Source organism: Panthera onca, chromosome C2 (assembly GCF_046562875.1).
Source record: "Panthera onca isolate mPanOnc1 chromosome C2, mPanOnc1 haplotype 2, whole genome shotgun sequence".
Lineage (NCBI taxonomy): Eukaryota > Metazoa > Chordata > Mammalia > Carnivora > Felidae > Panthera > Panthera onca.
The window spans coordinates 148,442,931-148,463,150 of NC_138347.1; the positions used below are offsets into that span (position 1 = coordinate 148,442,931).

Here is a 20,220-nt window from a genome sequence, read left to right on the forward strand (position 1 = left end):
TATGTACTAATGTGATGATTTTTACAATTATAGAAATTGTACAGAACGGTAGAGAAAGATTTAGAGAAGGACCTTGCTCAAGGTCACAAAGCCGGTCAGTGGCAGACAGGATTTGAATTTTTCCCAAAACCCACGTACTTTTTCACTCTACCACACAATGATGAAGGAAGCCCTGGGAGATAGAGGTGAGTTTAGGGAGGGGATAAGCATGGCAAAGGAACCTGGGATTTTGTGCCCCTTTCAACAACGCCCTTTGGCTTCACACAGTCTTTATTTGCAGCAGTTCGGTGGATGTGAAGTCCAATAAGCCAGCTTAGTCTTGTAAATGGTGGTCTACACAGTGGGTTCTTAAGGACGGAGAAAAGTCCTTCTTAAAAATGAAAATCTCTTTTTATCTCCTCCCACCCTTCCTTAACCTGCCCAGGTAAATGCTCTCCTTGGCACCTTTGAAGAAAAGCATTTTGAACAGGTAAAGGCACCATAGATATTTGACCTTGGGGGGTTTATGGCTGAGATGGGGACTGAAGGTTACTTGGAGGTGACTTGAAGTTCTTGTGAGGCTCGGATTTAAATCTAGTTCGCCCCAGGCAAGTGATTCCATGAATGTCTGGCCAGTTCTGCTGCTTAGCTTCCATAACATAACTTCAGGGATGCAATCCCTTGTGATGTGACAGAAACCTCCTGGTTGCACGAATAACAACAGCTTGTGCTTGGGATGGGAATGAAGACCAAATAAGTTGCAACAAGTGATGGTTCTCAGCTAGGAAAAGAACTGAAACGGAGAAGGGCCCCAGAAAACACAACTTACAAAAAAAGTAAAGAGAAGAATGTTAAATTTAGAAATGGCACACATTAGTCCTCGGTGAAGATATGCTAAGCACTAAAAGACCATCTTGGCAAGCCCAGGAAAAAAGGCCTCCGTCACTCATTCTTTCACCCCCAAACACCTCAAGGCCTGCCAAAACTTCTGCCAGCCATAAGGCCGGTAGGAAAACAACAGATTCAGAATCCAGGCTCCCAGAAGTCAAGTAAATTACGGGACCAAAGCAACAGCTGCCTAGTAGATCCTCAAGAATGAATGAAGGAAGGAAGGAATGAATGAATGAATGAATGAATTGCATATATTCAAAAGAGTCACTAACACAGTGGTGGGATTCAATGTACACTAGGGGGGAAATTACCTCCTTTGGACCAGTAGTCTCAAAACCTTTTGATGATAAACACTTACTAGTAAACATTTTGAGCACATCCCTCTAATACTTCCCACATTAGTTTACCCAATATTTACAAACTGTAAGCAGGTAGTGCTAAATGAATATGTTCATTGTAAAACATGAACAAGAACTGAAAAATTAGAAAAGGATCAGGTAAAACAAATGTAAACAGAAGTTTTAATATTTTTTATACTGTAATCCAGTGAATTATCTAGTGTATCCCTGAGGCGCATAAGCCCCGCCCTGGAGACCTCTAATGTAGAAATAGTCTGTTTCTTCATACAAAAAATGACTCTGGCAAGGAATAATCTGAGTTTGACTACGTTTATCTGTTATTTTTCAAAAATGCATACTTACCCCCCAGTGTACTGAAGGTGATTTGAAGGGGATATGGGACCAAATAAAATAAATATTTTCTTGTGTAAATCAGGCGAATCACCAAGATTGAGGTCAACAATCTAGAGACTCTTGTCAGAAATAAATGAATCAGAGAACAGGTACATTTGAATGAGAAAATCAGAGTCTAATGAACACCTATAGTCCTCAAATGTTCAGAAATGAAAATCAGGGGAAACAAGGTCAGGAAACAAGAGATTGGGAATTGCTGGTTTTGACTATTAAGAATATGAGAACTGGGGCGGTTAAGCATCTGACTCTTGATTTCAGTTCAGGTCATGATCTCACCATAGTGAGTTCCAGCCCTGTGTTAGGCTCCACACTGAACATGGAGACTGCTTAACATTCTCTCTCTCTCCCTCTCCCTCGGCCCCACTTCCCCGCTCACGTACTCTTGTCCTCTCTCTCAAAACGAAAATAATGGAAGAACTGAAGAATGAGATTCTGCTATGAGCCAGTGTTTATTCAATTCAGCACTGTCTAATAAGAATATAATGCTAACTGCATATGGAATTTTAAATTTTCTAGTAGCCACATTTTAAAAAGGGGAGGGACACCTGGGTAGCTCAGGCAGTTAAGCCTCCGACTTCATCTCAGGTCATGATCTTCTGGCTGGGCTCATGAGTTTGAGCCCCGCGTCGGGCTCTGTGCTGACACCTCAGAGCCTGGGGCCTGCTTTGGATTCTGTGTCTCCCTCTCTCTGCCCCTGTCCTACTTGCTCTGTCTCTCTCTCTCTCTCTCTCTCTCTCAAAAATAAACATTAAAAAAAATTTTTTTAATAACTAAATAAAAAGGGGAAAGAGCCAGGTGATATTGACTTTAATAATATTTTTTACTTAGCCAAATACATCCACAATATTATCATTTCAACATTGTATCAATATAAAATTGAGATGTTTTACATTTTTCGTAATACGTCTTTGAAACCCAATGTGTATTTCACACATACTGCACATCACAGTTCAGACCAGCCACATTTCAATATGTGTCTGGTGGCTACAATCCTGAACAGCACAGATCTGAACTGAGGCATAGATCCTTGGAACCCCAGGAGTCTACAGTGTTAGAGAAATGCTACACTAAAGGATAAACAGCACCGTATCACTTAGATCAACACAACTGTAAATCCAAACACAAAGGCAAGCATACAATTTGTAATAGGGTGGCATTCCAATTTCCAGGAAAGTTAGGTTCTAATAGAGCAAATTAGGCAAAAATTAAGTCTTGATCAAAATTACCCTTGAAAATCCCTTAAGAAGGAAACTAATACACATCGGTTTTTCCTTCAACATTAGAACAGATGTTGAGTGTTTTGTCTCGAGTTGGGAAATTCTTGTATCACACTCAGCCTTGAGACACACACCAGACCATCTACAGGGGATTCTGGGAGAGGAAAGTTTGAACACAGACCTACCTCGTTCCATTAACATTTGGAAGGAGATTAGCAATAATTAACGCCAGATTTCTAATCAGCAAAGTTTCTAGTAGTAAAAAGAATCCAAAACAGAAAGGAAGGTGTGTGTAACATGAAAAAAACAGGACAGGGAGCTGCATCGAGAGCGGCAGGAAACAACTCAGGTGGGAGAGAGGGTGGCTGAGGGGAGAGGCAGCAGGCCTGATCCCTGCAGCTTCCAGGGTAAGAGGACCCAAGGTGCGGAAGCCTCCCCAGCTCTCAGAAATTCTTTCTCCAAAGCAAGTTTGACTGCCCTCTCTTCGTCACACAAAATTTAAAGCACATGTATGATTGCCCCAAAGGTCCCCAGTGTCCATGGTCTAATTACACCCCCAGAGGCCCACCTGTTCCCACCTTCGCCCCTACCTTCCTCACCTTCTCTAATTTCTCACTGAGGCTCTTGGAAAAAGTAGGTGTTCCTGGAAGTCAGTAGCTATCCACCACCACCAACCCCTCGCCTCCTGCAACTTGAATCTCAGTTCTTCTCTTGTGAAAGGGATCGGGTCGATCAATGTTTCCCCATCTGCAGCTTTGTGTTCATAAATAAATAAACAACCACTGTATCCCTGCCCATATACTTGCTAAGGGCTATGTGAGCCCTCTGAGCGCAGAGCAGTATTTCGTAACATCTGGCTCCTTTTCCTCTGTTCTGGCCTCCTGCCCTGGTCTGGTGGGGCCAAACCCATTTCGGGCTTGATGTGATGTGACCGCACGCTGTTTGGATTGAGTTGCATCCAGTGTTAGAAGGAATGATCTCTTATCCTGGACTGTGTATCCCCACCAAGTTCCACCAAGAAGAGACACTGGAAAGGTTCTGCTCCTCTCCTGTGTCATGAAGTACAACTTCTCTCTGCATCTGACCCAGGACAGGCTTTCTGGACTGGTCCCACAATGCCAGAGTTCTGGTCAGACAGAGTTCTGTCAACGTGAATATCCAGTGCTGGGCGTTCCCAATACTGGGGCATCTGGAATGGTGTATCTGGCGGGCAGGGGAGGGGCAGAGGTGGAAAGGGGGATGAAGAGCCAAGGAGAGAGCTCTCCCAGGCAGGAAAATGTAGGCTAAACTCCATTTGTCTCCTGTGACAGGCATCTACTGGGTACCTCTACTGGTGCCCCGTGGTGCTGTGGGGTCCAAAAGAATGGAAATTTCCCTGTCTTCAAAAAAAAGTAATATTCAGTTCAGGAAATGGGTCCAGAAGAAGACTTTAAAAAGTAAAACTATGAAACCAAGAGAAAGTAGTCTTCAGTGTCCTCTATGCCCCATTTTGCCTCCCAATACAACTAAAACTAAATTGTCTATAACCCCAGACATCTGTTGGATGATTATACAGTTAATCTCATGAGAGTAGCACTGTAAAACAACAAATGTTAAGAAGGGCAGTGTTTACCAAGTATTAATGTGTTTTTCCTATTTGCATTCCTGAGGACCTGTGTGAAGCTTATCCACTTACCTGGGAGTGTCAGAGCTAGCAGGAAAGCCTCCCTAGCTCTCAGAAATTCATTGTGTTACAGAAGAGATGCAAATGGTCGGACCAAAGTTCACTTTCTGACATGCAAAATAGAATTATGTGGAAATTCATGCACTTGTATGCATAGCTTCTGTCTTGAGAGATTTCCTAGGCTCCTTCACCTCCCTCTTTAGCATCAAAGGCCAAACCTGGAGAATCTAGTTGATTTGGCCCAGGGGCCACCAGTTTGAAACCCCTGGATTATACAAGCTCTAAATTATTTCCACTTCTGAGATTCTGCAGCTCCCTGTATTTCCACAGACCCGAAAAGGAACTTAATTAAAGAGCTATAATCCTAACTCTGGAAGTAGTAGAACACAGCATTTATTTGTTAAATAACGAGTAACTATTGATTTGCCTTGTTTTGGTAGATGGGAGTGGGAAAACATCTGAAGGTCACATTGGTCTCACTTGACCCTCAGGAGCACACAGCCCTAGCCCGACCGCGCAGGACTGGGCCAGTTGATGACAGAGAGTAACTCACGGTCCTCAAAGTGGAGGTTGGATGACTACTGTGGTAAACGTGGTAATGGCCTCCTAAGATATCCAGGACCTAATCCCTTGAAACTGCAGAGTTTGTGTTGAAAGGGGGACTTTGAAGAAAAAGAAAGAAAGAAAAAGGGGCTTTGCAGGTGTGATTGAATTAAGGATCCTGAGATGGAGAGATTATCCTGGATTACTTGGTGGGCCCTAAATAGAACGGCAAGTGTCTTTACAAGAGGGAGGCAGACGTAGATCTCACTACAGAAAAGAAGGCAATGTGATGAGTGAAGCAGATAGGAGTGATGCTATCTGAAGGTAGGGGAAGGGGCCACAAGCCAAAAAATGCAGTGGCTAAGCGAAGCTGGAAACGGCTTCTCCCCTAAAGCCTCCAGAAGGAAGCAGCCCCATCGACACCTTGACTTGAGCCCAGTGACACTGATTTCAGACTTCTGACCAGAACTGTAAGAGAACAAATGGACGCTGTGTTAAGCCGCCAAGTTTGTGGTAATTTGAGACAGGAGCAAGAGGAAATTAATACAACCTCCACACTGTCTGCTGTAGAGATTGGCCATATGGCCTCCCTTAAGATGTCTTCCCACTGCAGAAGTCCCTGGGCAGCCCAGTTCTAAGAAGGCCATGTCCAGCATGCCCACCTTGGGAATCTGTCTCTGTCAGGGTAGGCAGTTGGTGGAGGCAGCCTAGAAGACTCAAAGGACCACCTCCTACCCTACCCCAGATGGAACAGCAGGGAGGTGGCCTTGGCCCTGACAGCTGGTCCAGGTCAGGGGCTCCTGACCACCTTCACCCTGGGGTTGGCTGCAGGTGGGGGGCACTGGCCCGTGGAGAAGCATTAGTGTGCACCAGCTCCGTCCAGAATGCAGAGTAGATGTCAGCAGGGTGGCACAGTGATTTGAAAATGCAACAACAGGCACATTGCCTCCAAAATTGGCCTCATTCCTGGGAAACTAACCCAAGCTCAAGAAGGGGGGAATGGCCATATTAAAATGAGGGGGGAGTTCAATAGACTGTCACCTTGTGGGCTGAAATCCATGTAGTGTCTGGGTCACTATCAGATTTTGTTTTTAAGGAAAGGAAAGGAATAAAAGAGAAAAGAGAGAAAGAAAACATGAGTTAATGTATCTCACAGGGATAAGTATCATTTCAAAAAACCTATGAGTTACACGTATACACACATGTGGAGTCGCAATGCAAAATATATTGCTAAGCACATCAGTAAAAGAAAAGTCTGAAAGCCAATGCGTTCAATGACATAGTTGTGGCAGTCAGGACCCGGTAAGAAACCACAGGTTTTTCCCTGAGTTCATGTCCTAAGAAAGCTGACAATGACGGTAGAGTCCCCCTCCCGAAAATCTGGGCATCATCAATGGCCACAGAGACCAAATCAGGGCCAGTCATGGCCAGAGAGCTGGTATCAGGTGAATTTGCACCAGAAACCCCCAGGTTGGCAAAAAAGTCATGGGGAGGGGGTGGTGAACCAGTAGAGAGGAAGAGCCATCAGTAGGAGTCACCCTACAGAGCCATGCATATCACATTAGCCCTCAGGCCCAGCTGGGGGAGAAGGCCAGGGTGTCCTAGCTCTTCACTTGTTTCTACAACAGTAGAGACAATGGCACCTATCTCCCAGGATTGACGAGGGTGTTTAATGAGCTAATGTGTCTAAAACTCATAAAGAAATCATAGGGACACAGCAACAGTTCAAAAGATGGTAGCTGCCATTATTATTATCCTGTGAAGAATGGACCACGTCAAAGGACAGACTGGGCTGAAGAACTCCCTACAGGTCCAACCTCTAGATGCCATGCAGCAGCCATTACCTCTCTCAGGAGGACTGGTTTCAGAACCATGCCTGTCCTGCTGGCACTGCCCCTCCTCCCCCTCCCCTCCCCTCCCCCTCCCCTCTCCCATCCCCACCTCTTCTCCTACAGCCTCTTCTCATTCTGGGGTTCGGGTCCCCAGGATGGTCCACAGCTGGTCCTTCATCCAACCAACTCCTGAAATTTTGAGTCTTCCAGGCATTCCTTCTACAGAACTGTGCTCACAGCCAGCGCCCTCCCACAGAGATGAACAACCAGGAGATGACCAGGACCACTTAAAGGACTTCAGAAGTGATCAGTAACAGCACAGCAGTTCAGCACAGAGGCTCCGTTATCCCAGCAATACTGCCTACTTGCTGTGTGACCCTGGGCAAGTTACTCACCTTCTTTGCTTCTTACCAGGTCCTGACTGCCACAGCTATGTCATTTACCCGCTGGCTTTCAAACTTTCTTTTTACCAATATGCACAGAAATACATTTGACAGCGTGACCCAAAGTGTGTGTGTGTGTGTGTGTGTATAACTGAAATAAAATCTTCATGAAATGACACCCTTAAGCAATGGAATGACTCATGTTTTCTTTCTCCCTTCTCTTTCCTTCTCTTCCTTTCCCTTCTCTTAAAAAATAATCTGGTAGTGACCCACTAATATGGAACTTGCCATTTTCTCACCTGTAAAATGGGGGAAATAGACATACCTACCTATAGTGGGTGCTATCCGTGCCTTGCCCATATCCCCTCCCACAAGCGGCTTTGACTCTCTGCCTTCAGGCTTGCTTTGGATGCTGGAATATGCCCGCCAGGAAGTTAATACCCCCCAGGATCAGCCGTCAACCCATGACAGACAGGAACTGGTGGGTAAAGTTCCCATCTGCTTCAGTTGTCAGGTAGGACGACTCTGAGGCCTGTTCTACATAGTCCCCCTGAAGTCCCCAGCAGGAACAAGCTCCAGCCCACAGCGGTAACCTGCTCCTTCCAGCACCCTGCATCAGCTGCCTCCTGGTCTCACTCTCCATTCCCCACCCCCTCAGCCTCACCTGCTGCTGTCTTATACTGCCGTCTTCCAGATAAATTACTCACATTGGAATCCTTGTCTCAAGGTCTGCTTTGGGGAGAAGCCAACCTAAGACACAGCCTTATAGGGCAGTTAGGCAAATTCAATGAGACAAATGTCAAATGCATACAAGGATTTCAGGCTCCTAGTAGATGCTCAATAAATGTCAGCTGGGAGGAGGGGGAGGAGTTTTCCCTGGGCAGTGTCACGTGAGGTTCAGCTAGAGAGGGAAGAGTCTGTGCGGTGAGGGTCAGAGCAGCCCATGGACGACAAGCCCGAGGGAGTGTATTTTTGGAAAACAATGTTGTTGCTCAATCTGAAACACTTCTGTGGGTCACACACAAAACTACATTCCTGTGACCCTCTCACAGGCGGTTGCAGTTGTCATCTAAGGTATCGATCTTAGAGGGCGGAGGCTGGACAAGAAGGAAAACTTCTGTGCCTCCTGCCCCAAGCAAAGAACCCTGGCTCACGGAGCTGCCCATCACAGGGGCCCTCAGCCCTGCCCCTGAGGGAACAGGATTCTAGCCCAAGTTCTAACCTCAGCTCTGACTCACTGCTCAGCATATGAAGGAAGCATGCAATGTGCGGTTCTACATAGGGTTGTAACACATGCAGCCGCCAGGTCTCTGCTCCAGGGACAGAGTGACCTATCTGTCATCGGAAAGACAAACAGTCTCTCAGGGTTTGTGCACATTCTCCAGGGACTCCACAAGTCCTCAGGCTCGGTACGGATGGCCCCAGACCACAGGCATAGGCTAAGAAAGGGACTGAGCAGCCCACATCCAAATGGTCCCCGAGACCCGCACTCAGCCCCTAACCGCAGGACCAGCCCCCAGAACAAATGTGCCCACCACAACCTTTCTCGAGTCCCCAAGCTGTTTGACAAGTGTCCTCTGTGGGCCCAGAGGGAGGCAACTGTTTACCAGGCTGGCCTGCCATCACCAGTCCGTTAGTAACACATGGGCTTGGAGCCAGACTGCCTGGATTTTGATTCCAGCTCCACTGTGTCATTGCTGTCACCTTGGGCCTCAAGTTCCTCATCTGTATAATGGCAATAAGAAGAGTACCTCCTTTGTAAGGTGGACTATTCATTAGCTCATTTAGCAGAACCTCCTGAGCCAAGTACTCCTCCAGGCAGAAGAGACAGGCCGTGAAGAAAACAGACAAAAGTCACTACCCTTATGATGGTGACATTCTGGTGGGAAAAGAATGTGACTTCGTAAAAATAAAAACACTCCACTGAGCACCACAAGAGTTATATGAGCTGTTGTAGGCAAAGCATTCAAAACAAAGCCTGACATAAGCTATGTTCGATCAGTGTTAACATTCTTACTATTACTAGTCTCATAATTTTCTAGCAACACCCATGGGGTTACCTCCATGGTAGGGCTTCTGGAATCTGCACGGAGAATGCATGCCCTATAGGTTGGGGTGTAAAGCCTCTGCCCACTCCTGAGTTGAGAGGGAGTTAAGCATAGTCCTTTACCTCTCCCTCCCTGCTCGCCCTTGTTCTGCTGTCTCTACATTGATTATACGATGGGGCCTTTGCAGTCCTGCTGGCCCCAGGAGTCCTCTCTGTATCCATAACTGAATTACCATTTTGTTCCAGCTCACAAGAGCACCAGTGTGGGAAACACCGCAGGCCAGATGGAATTTTGGAGACCCTGTCATTTGTTAGAAATTTTCTCTGGCTGCCCTTGTATTAACTGCCATATATTTTGCTCTCAGGCCCAGGAGTGGAGCTGGGGTGGGAAAGGAGTAGGGATTTCTTTCTTTTTTTTTTTTTTTGAATGTTTATTTTTGAGAGCAAGAGAGACAGAGTGTGAGTGGGTGAGGGGCAGAGACAGAGGGAGACACAGAATCCGAAGCAGATTCCAGGCTCTGAGCTGGCAGCACAGAGCTCGATGCTGGGCTCGAACCCACAGACCGTGAGATCATGACCTGAGCCGAAGTTGGACGCTTAACTGACTGAGCCATCCAGACGCCCCGGGAGTTCTTGCTTAAAAATATACATCAATCTGTGTCTCCCTCTCTCTCTGCCCCTCCCCCGTTCATGCTCTGTCTCTCTCTGTCCCAAAAATAAATAAAAAACGTTGAAAAAAAAAATTAAAAAAAAATATATATATATATACATCAAGTTTTTCTTAGGCCATCCCATTCCAGCCTTCAAGAGTATTCTACTCCCTGGCTGCTCAGAGGACAGGACACAACCTCAAAGAAGGGGCAGAGGTGGGGGGTGGGGGGGAGTCGGTCTTTCAGACACACTTCTCCCCTCTCTGGCCAAACCCATGACGACAGGGGAAACTGAGCCCACAAAGACACTAAGGGAAGACTCCACCTCACTCTTGTCTTAAAGCCAACCCAGTTGTAGCAGGTCAAATGGACGTCTTCAGGATAAGGCATAGAGGAGACTCTGTAAACTGGGACCATGGGCCAAATCTGGCCTACAGATGGGTTTTGCCTGGCCTGAAGTATTTTTACTAAATTCAAACCAATGTTTAAAAACCAGGATATTTCACATAAAAAATCCAGATTTGGGGCTTCCCTTGAAAAGAGGAAGTTCCGGCCACAGCTTGGGCCCATGTTCTCGCACAGATGGAGAAGAGTACGGCTCGCTTTCAACAACATGCTCTCTATAGTTCGTTGCAGGCCCCGCCATTCCCTATTGTCTCCTAACACCGAGGAGGAAAGACCTTTGCCTTTGGGATCTCACTAGCTTTATTGTCTTTCATAGAAGATAAACACTTGTTTGACCGTGGCTCAATAAAACTTGAGAAAACAAAACAGATTGATTTTTTTTCCACTATACCCAGCTTACTTCATTCACTGTGCCAGCAGCCTGGGTTTTATCTGCATATCAGTTTATACTTATTGGTTCAGAGCTGTACCACTCAATATAAGAGCCATTGATCACATGTGACTGTTTACATTTAAATTAATTAAAATTTGAAATCTTCATTCCTGGTCACACTAGTCACATTTCAGGTACTCGATAGCCACCGTGGGTAGTGGCTCCCATGACGGGCAGCACAGAATAGAGGATTTTCATCACCTCCAGAATTTATATTGGACAGCTCTGGAAAGACTTAAATGTGATATATGGGAGGCTACCACCCAACTAAAACACTTGCTGAGCACGTCCTCTGCATCCACACTGGGTGCTGCAGGAGAGCTGCTGTCTTTCCGGGGTTCACAAACTAGGCAGAAAGCCATAGGCAGGGGCAAGAGACAACAGGAAGTGCCCAGGGGTGCCTCAAGGACCCTCTCAGTGCTCCAGAACAGGAGCAAGTCTCACGATCCAAAGAAACACTCTGCTTGCCCATTGCACGTGCTCTTGGTCCAGAAACAGGGATTCCCTGTGTCCTCGTGGAGAGATGCTGCTTAGATGTCGGGGGCTCGGCCCCCCATGTTTTGGAGGCTCCTCAAGCTAAACACACAGAGAGAGTCGAGTTGGGCTTAAGAGCTCCCCCTCAGTGTCTGGGCTCCTTCGCTCAGCACTGGCCTCCCTTATCCCCAACACCCTGCTCTAACACACCTGTGTCTCCTGCCCCCATGCACCATTCCCCAAGGCGGTCCTGCTCCCAGGCCTTCCCAAATCCGCACCCAGCCCACCCTCAGGGCTCTCCTATATTTGAAGACGATATACCTGGGACTCAGATTCTCAGCACAACACTCTCCACAACGAACTAATTTCCAAGGATATTTCCTTTTAACAGAAAATTTCCAAAGACCAGGTATCAAGGTGAAACATCTAAATTGTGAAAATTTTCAGGCTAATCGATTGGAAACAGTGTCGCATCGGTGGTTGGAGGGCCCGCCGTGAAGTCCTTCCTATTGGTAACTGTGTGACCTGGCCATTACTCAGCATCAGTGTTCTCTAAATTACTGTATTACCGATCTCTAAAATGGGTTTAATGACACCAGCCTTAACAGTTGAAGGATTAAGGATTCAATGAGATAATCTATAAGAAAGCCACAAAGCCCAGTGCAAATATATGTTGTTATTAGTACTGAGAGGAAATTATATTTCGACACCCAGGAGAGTGCCTAGTACACACAAGAAGTTTGTTGAAAATTATTTTTTTTTTTTTTAACGTTTATTTATTTTTGAGACAGAGACAGAGCATGAACGGGGGAGGGGCAGAGAGAGAGGGAGACACAGAATCTGAAACAGGCTCCAGGCTCTGAGCGGTCAGCACAGAGCCCGACGCGGGGCTCGAACTCGCATACCGCGAGGTCGTGACCTGAGCCGAAGTCGGACGCTTAACCGACTGAGCCACCCAGGCGCCCCTGAAAATTATTTTTTAAGTGATCCTGGAGTAGAGGCTGAGGGAAGATACTTTTAGGCAAAGGGGGCCGTTAGCACACTGCCAAGATCAGATCACACAGATGAATGCCTACACAGAAGCAGGAGTTCTGAATCTTTTTAGCACCAAAGATGCTTCTAGTCACCTAGTGAAGCCATGGATCCTTCTCAGGATGCTTCCTTTAAATGTACAAAATAAAAGACATAGGGTTCCAAAGGCAATCAATTATATTGAATACATTGTATTGAATATACTATATGCTGAAATAAAGTTAGGACAGTCACCTAAAAAATAAATGTATGGTATAATAATACACGTTCTTCTTTATCAATACATTAAATAACATATCTACCAGCACATCTCGTAACAAGTGCACTTTCAAAGCAGTCAGGAGAAAAGAATATGCTTCAAAGTCCGTGTCTCCACTGTCATGACATAAAATATCCGTGATTCCTCCTGGTGACAAGGTCGCATGTCCTGCTAACACTATTCTGGTTCGTGCCTACATTCCTTATTAAAGAAACACTGCATTTCAGTTAGGGGTTTCCTTAGTAAAAGTAAAGATGTAACTTTTCTTCAGTCAGGTGTAGGGCTCCCCTGAATTCTATGTATGGACTCCAGGTCAAGAACCCTCGAACGCCGTACCCTTTTACTTCTACCACTTGATTCCATCTTTCTCTAGTTCACCACTGTAGGGATGGCTGATATAATGGAATCCCCTTTATAGCATATACCCCCCCCCCCATTCTAGAACCCTTTATGCATTGGAGCTAGGGTCCAAGGCTACTCCCCACTCCTATTCCCCTTGAGGCACTGAGGGATCCTACTAACAGTTGTAGAGGCTCAGGCCTCTGCAGCCCTGTCTGTTGTCTAGGGACACAGCTCTCATTAATTGCACACTTGGTATATGCTGATGACCATGATATGAAATGCTTTTTCCTCATTATAGTGTCAAACACACAATCTCACAAGGGGATGGTATTATGTTCATGGGGAAACTGAGGCTGAGGTTAAAGGTCCAGTGACTTGCCCAAGGTAGTAAGCAAGGTTTGAATTTAATTCTGATTACAAATCACCTCTTGAGGATACAAAAATACAGATTTAAAGGGATACTTGCACCCCGATGTTTATAGCAGCATTATCAAGAGCCAAGCTATGGAGAGAGCCCAAATGTCCATCGTCTGATGAATGGATAAAGATGTGGTATATATAAATACAATGTAATTACTCAGCCATCAACAAGAATGAAATCTTGCCATTTGCAACAACATGGATGGAACTAGAGCATATTGTGCAAAGTGAAATAAGTCAGAGAAAGACAAATACCATATGATTTCTCTCATACATGAAATTTAAGAAACTCAACAGATGGACATATGGAAAGGGGGAAGAAAAGAGAAAGGGAAACAAACCTTGAGAGATATATTTTTTTTGAGAAACAGAGGGCACAAGTGAGAGAGGGGCAGAGAGAGAGAGAGGGAGAGAGAGAGAGATCGAGAACCCCACAAGGGGCAGAGAGAGAGAAGCAGAGCTCACCTGAAGCGGGGCTCAAGCTCACCAGGGGGACTCAAACTCACGAACCATGAAATCATGACCTGAGCGGACATCAGATGCTTAACTGACTGAGCCACCCAGGCATCCCAACCATGAGGCTTAACAATAGAGAACAAACTGAGGATTGGTGGAGGGAGGTGGGTGGGGCGTGGGCTAGATGGGGGATGGGTATTAGGAGGGCACTTGTGATGAGCACTGGGCGTTGCACATAAGTGATGGATCACTGACTTCTACTCCTGAAACCAATATTGCAGTGTATGTTAACCAACTAGAATTTAAATAAAAATCTGAGGGGGAGAAGCACCCTTTGAACCCTTCATGCTTTAAAACCGGATCAAGTAAGGTATTGCGACCATTACAGTTTAAACCCATCCACCCTGGGAGTGAGCGCCACTGCAAGGGGAGTGAGTGCATGTGAACAAAGGGCCAGCAGCCTTTCCCCCCTCTCAGTGAAGTGACTAAACAGAGTGGCATTGCCCAGTCAGCCATCGGCACCCCCCACCCCAAAGGGAAATGATGGGATTTTAACTAGAGTTTCAAGAGAGAATGTTCTGGGGGAAAAAAAGGAATACAATAGCGCCTTTGTAGTTGCAACAGGATCTCTAGAGTGCCAGGCGAAGCGAGGGTAGTAGGGGGAGGAGGGCGAGACAGAACTCGGTGATTGACTGCATGAGCTGACTGGGCCCGGGGCCCTGCAGACAGTGGCTGGTGCACAGGGAGGCCGGCAGGGAGTGCTCAGACTGTCTAGGAGGCCACCCCTGCCGCCAGCCAGTCCCTGAGCCGGGGTCCAGTTCCCCCAGGAGGTACACACTGAGCCTCTGTATGGACAGACAACAGAGCCACTCTGTCCTAGAGAAAGAAGCGTGTGTGCCCTGCCCACCTTCCTCAGAGCACAGGGATGGATGCCCAAATGGCCCATTCACTAGCCATCCCAGCCTCGAGCCCTCACACTGCCTACAGCCTCCACCTCCAGTGCGTCCAGAATCCCAGACAACACAACCCAGAGCCCCACCCCAGCCTGGGCACAGCTTGAGACTTTTGCTCCTCCCTACCTGACCTCCCTCCCCTGCTTCCTTCCATCTGGGTGGTCATCGGTTATCGCGTTTTCCCTGGGGCTGGAATTCGCTCATCTCCTTTGGGGAAAAGAGTGACCACGCTCGGTGCCATGCTTTTTGAAATTATGACCCTCTGATATTGACTATATTTGATTTGGCTATATTTGGGTCTTCTCTTCCCACCTCAAGCATGGCACCAAGCATTTAAAAGTACTAAAGCGATCTTAAAAAGTTTTTAAATTATTGCCCTCAGTTTACAGTCCGGATGGGAAGATGGCCATAGACAACACTGTCCGCCTAAGTACTTAGCTGGATTGTAGAAATTAATGAAGGAGGTATATGCTGCTCGTTTATGTATATGAAGGAGTAGATTCACATGGACAATCTCTTTCCAGGAAATGTGGAAAATGAGATATAAGAGACAGAATGTCTTGACAATTCACCAGTGCCTGATGCATTGGGAATGAATGCCCAGCACTGGTGCAAAACCAGTCTGGACGGAGGCAAGGCCAGCCACTGGATCAGCCGGGTTTGCTCTGCTGTTAACGCCCCCGCCCCCGCCTCCCACAGCAGGAGCACGGGGCTGATACCTGGCATGTGAAGCACGGAGAGAGACGGTGTCAGTGAGACTTCGTCGTCGGCCAGGACAGCGGAAAACATCACTGCTCTGCCAGAGGGCAACACACTGCTGAAAGCAGCCCAAGACACTGTGCCCGCTACAGCCCCAGAGCCCTGCGTCCCCTGAGCGCCAGGATCACAGGCTGTGAGGAACTCTTGCCTGCTCCCCCATGGGGCCAGTTCTTTTTGTCTCTGAGCCTCAGTCCCCTCATCTCACATCCACACGTCTCTGGCGTTGACACTTCTCTTTTTCTCTCCCTTTCTCTCTTCTAGTCCTCTCCCCTCTGATGTCTTCCACCAGTTCTCTGGCTGATAACATTTCTGAAAGAATCCCTATCTGACTTGGCTTTTATACATGGAGCCATGAACCTGTTGCCCGAGCCAAAATGAAAGCATTTGAATTCTCCAGATGGCTCTCTGGAAGAGGCTCTTTGCTCATTGCAAGCAAACACCCTCGAAAGCCAAACAAAAACTGCCCACAAGTAAACAGCATGTGACATAGCCCCTTCCTGCGGCCACTTAGTAGAAACCCAAAGTCAAGCCCGTGGCAGGAGGGGAAGTTGGGGACGGAGAGATGAAGGAGCCACACACTGGCCGGCAGGGAGCACTGGGGACCACAGGCAAGGTGGTGGGGACAACAGAGCCAACACCATACTCATTTATTCTTGCGACTGCCCCTACCCTACTTTGATGATTATAAGGGCAGAACCAATTTAGAAGGTTAAGGGAGAAAAGTCAAACACTTCACTGTGGGTCTTAAGAATATAACATAGTAATCTGTTTTCTAGAATTAAAATGATTGGCATCATTTTTAAGTCAGTTACTTCTACATCATGATTACTTCTGAGTGTGACTAAAGGGCACCATCAGATAAATAAAAATGAAAATGAAGAGAGAGGAAGATGGCAGATAAGAGGCCTGTATACCTACATGCCTGGACAAGAAACAAGTCACTCCTGACCTGCCCAGGCTCCCTATCTGAGGTTACCAAGGACTAGCGGTTCTCCAGCCCAAATATATCCCTCTCACCTGTTCCCTCCCGGCCAGTCACAGGGTCCATCCTCCCTCATGTCTTTCCAGATCACCTTCCTTTCCCAGACACTCCCCTCCACTCCCTGTAGCCTCCCCTCCCTCTGAAACTGCTCTCTAAAATGCAAACCCATCTCACCTCTCCATGCTCAAAATCTCTTCCATTGGCCTCGCTGCCCTCCGCTGCCCTCCGCTGCCCTCGGGATAATTAACACAAATCCACCCATGCCCAAGAGCCAAACTCTGTCTCCAGCCCTATTTCCAGGAGGTTCCCCCTAACTCACTTTCAGCCAACTTTTGACAGCTCACTTTTGCCTCCAGAGCTTTGCACATGCTGTTCCTTCTGCTAGACTGCCTTCCCTTCTTGTTGTTCTGTTATGTTAAGGTACAGTACAACTAAAATCTTTGTGGACAGTTCTAGGAGTTTTCACACACATGTATAGAACCACCACCACAATCAGGAGACAACAGTTCCGTCGCTCCAAAGGCCTTCCTCGTGCCCTGCCTTTGGAGTCACAGCCTCTCCATCCCCAGCCCCTGGCAGCCATCACCTGTTCTCTACCATCTGTGGCTTCATGTCACCCAGAATGTCAGATAAATGGAATCACACAGTAGGTAACCTTTTGAGATGGGTTTCTTCTGCGCAGCAAGTGCCTTTGAGACTCATCCCGTTGTGTGTCGCAGTAGATTGCTGTCTTTACTGCACAGTATGGCTGGATCTCACCCTGTTGGTCCAACCTACAGTTGAGGACATTTGGTTTGCTTCTAGTTCGGGGAAATTATGTACAAAGCTAGTGTACGCATTTGGATCCAGGTGTTTGTGTAGACATATGTTTTTCATTCCTCTGGGGTAAATACGCAGGAAGAGGATTGCTGGGTTCTGTGGGAAGTGCGTATGTAACTGTACAGGGAACTGACAAGCTGTTTTCCGGTGTGGTTCTATCACCGTACATATCCACCTTTAACGTGTGAGCATTCCAGTTACGGCGCATCCTGGCCAGCACTTGAAATTGTTAGGGCGTTTTGCTGTTTAGCTATTCTAATAGATAATCGTGGCTTCTCTTTTCTTCAGCCATCCTTAGACCCTCCCCCTGCCTCCCCACTCCTCAGAAGCGCCCTTCTCTGCCTCCGCATCAGAGCATTTAGCTCACAGGACAGAAACATTTCTTTGTGCCTCCCTCTGCCCTGAACTTACCACCTGCTGTGCCCCACATATACACCCACATGGGCACGCACACACAGACGGCATCACCAGACCACATACTCCCCAGGGACAGGGTCTCTGTCACTCATCTTTGGATTTTCTGCCCTAGCACTATGTCTGGCTTACAGCGGGTATTTTCTGAATGGATGGATGAACGGCACGGCAGCAAAGAGAGAGGGAGAACACAGATACACTCGTAACAGAAGACTGTGAATTCCTCTTTCATGGCCTCCTAGATGTGCCACTTGAGAATTCCAAAGCCACTGGGACAGACTCAAGCCCTGCCTAGAAGAGGCACATGTTCACTGAGAACCAGTCAAGGCCTAGAGAACAGTGTAAGGCTTCTGCTGTTTCCTCACCCTCCACTTCCCCTTCTCCCTCCCTTTCACTCTTAACACCCAGTCACCACTGAATTCACCAGCTGCTGTCATAAGGCACCTTCCAGCTTCCACTCGGTGAGGAGTTCCAGGGCCACCTGGCTGGGCCCCCCGGGGAATACAGCCATATCCCAGGCCACCTCAAAGAATAGGGTCTGTATCTGTAGGTGTGTGTTGGGGGTGGGGGTCCACACAGAGAAGAAGGGCAGCCGGCGGCTCACCCACAAACCACTGTTTTATCCTCACTCTCGGGCCAGATGGCCCTTCAGAGGCAGACTTGTGTAGGCCCATCCAGACAACAGGGGGAGGGGACCCCAAGCTCCCCAGATGGAAACACATCCACAATCACATCAAAAAGGGATCCAAGCAAAGACGGCCCAGGTTTCTCACAGCACCTGGGCCTTGAGGAACCCTGATGCACTCTGTTTCTACACTGGTACCCTGGGTGGGAGGGAGGGCTGGGCCTCCCAAGTCTGTTCTGAGGGGGCTGTCGCCATCTTTGAAGCCTGTTTGAAGCACATTTCCTTCTCTGGCCCTTGAAACAACTAAGGAACTCATCTCTTTGTGAAGCTTATTCCCCACCCCCACTCCCAACCCACTGCTTTGTGAACCAGCCTCTTCTTCAGCTAATTAGGGCCAGTGGATTATTTACAACCCTCTGCTCCCTGGCCAGTCCTGTGCAGAGCCTGGCTCATCTATGCAGCAGGTTACGGGGGTGCCCACAAGAGAAAGGGTATCAAATTCCCCATGGGCTCCAAGGGCTGGAATGTCACTGTTCCCAGTTCTGATTCCAAAATGAGTTTCGCCTGTTTTCTTCAGGTGAGCCTGAGAAACTTGGGCCAGGTGATTGCCTGGAGCACCCCAGCATTAGACCTCAGGGGCCTGTGGCTGAGTGGGGACCGCATGCTCATCCAGTGTTCAGCAAGGAGGCCCAGGGCACGCAAACTGGGCAAACATCTCCTGAAGGCTGGGTATTTCCTGCCTGGTGAGAAGAAAGATTTAAAGGAGCAAGAGAACTGCTTTAGAATAGAATCTGTCTGCATATGATCCATAGTTACAGAAGTGTCCCAGTAGCCCCTCTTTGACTAGTCGTGCACGAAAATGCATCAGCAACTTCCTTACCATTTGTTTTATTTAGGTTCTGACAAAAAGAAAACTATTTTGTGGGTCTTCTGTGAGGCCCTCATTCTTAAAGCACCTTTGGGGCATCAAGCGTTTTACTTTTGTTGATTCCATTTGCTCCTTGTAACAATCCATTATTTTTTTTTAATTTTTTTAACATTTGTTCATTTTTTTTGATAGACAGCGAGTGGAGGAGGGGCAGAGAGAGGGAGACACAGAATCCAAAGCAGGCTCCACGCCCTGAGCTGTCAGCACAGAGCCCGACACGGGGCTCGAACTCACGGACAGCGAGATCATGACCTGAGCCGAAGTCGGACGCTTAACCGACTGAGCCACCCAGGCGCCCCTGTAACAGTCTGTTATTATAAGCCCATGCTACAGAGGGGCCTGCAGCTCAGAGTACTGGAGTGCTTACCCAGGGCCGTGTGGTAGCCTAGTCTGGCACAAACCTCATTCTGATTTTAAACCCTGTGTCCTTTCCTTTGCCACTCCAAGCTGCACCAAATGCCTCAAGTACATGAAGAAGCTATGGAGGACTAGGAGAACTGGGCTCTAACAGAGCTCTGAGTAACCCTGGGAAGGTCATATCCCTTCTCTGATCTCAGCTCCTTCACCTAGAGATTCCCTTCTAAGTCTTAACCATCAGCGATTTTAGCTCTTGGTTCCTTTGAGGAGAACTGACCCATGTGTGAGTTCTCCTGGGACCCTCTTCCCTCCATGGCTACCTGTCTGATGACATAACGCAGTGTAGAGTGAAGACAGACAAGAGGAAATGCCTCCCACACCCACACTCTGGGCCCTTGAAGGTAACTGCAGTAAGATCTTTTCTAAAGAGGCTAAAATAATTTGTTCTTGTGAGCTTGTCTGATTTCCACTTAGCCAGGCACTCAGATCCCCAAGTCCACGGATAATCAGAAGCTGGCCACGCACCACTGAAAACAGCTCCAAAGTGGGAAAAACTTAAAGTCCACAAGCAGAGAGATGATTATCAAAATCACCGTGGTGCTGAG

At 47.4% G+C, this 20,220-nt stretch overlaps 1 protein-coding gene across 4 annotated transcripts in view; it reads right to left on the bottom strand.

The window, feature by feature from the left end:
- The window catches only part of GASK1A (golgi associated kinase 1A), a 90,211-nt gene that overhangs the window by 36,674 nt on the left and 33,317 nt on the right, over positions 1–20,220 (bottom strand). The window contains exon 1 of one of the 4 annotated variants that reach the window (XR_009611960.3): positions 3,439–3,578. The exons of the other annotated variants lie outside the window; for them this stretch is intronic. The gene's annotated coding sequence lies outside the window, so the exon portion shown is untranslated. Of the gene's footprint in view, positions 1–3,438; positions 3,579–20,220 lie in introns of those variants that run through there. 4 annotated transcript variants of the gene reach the window in all.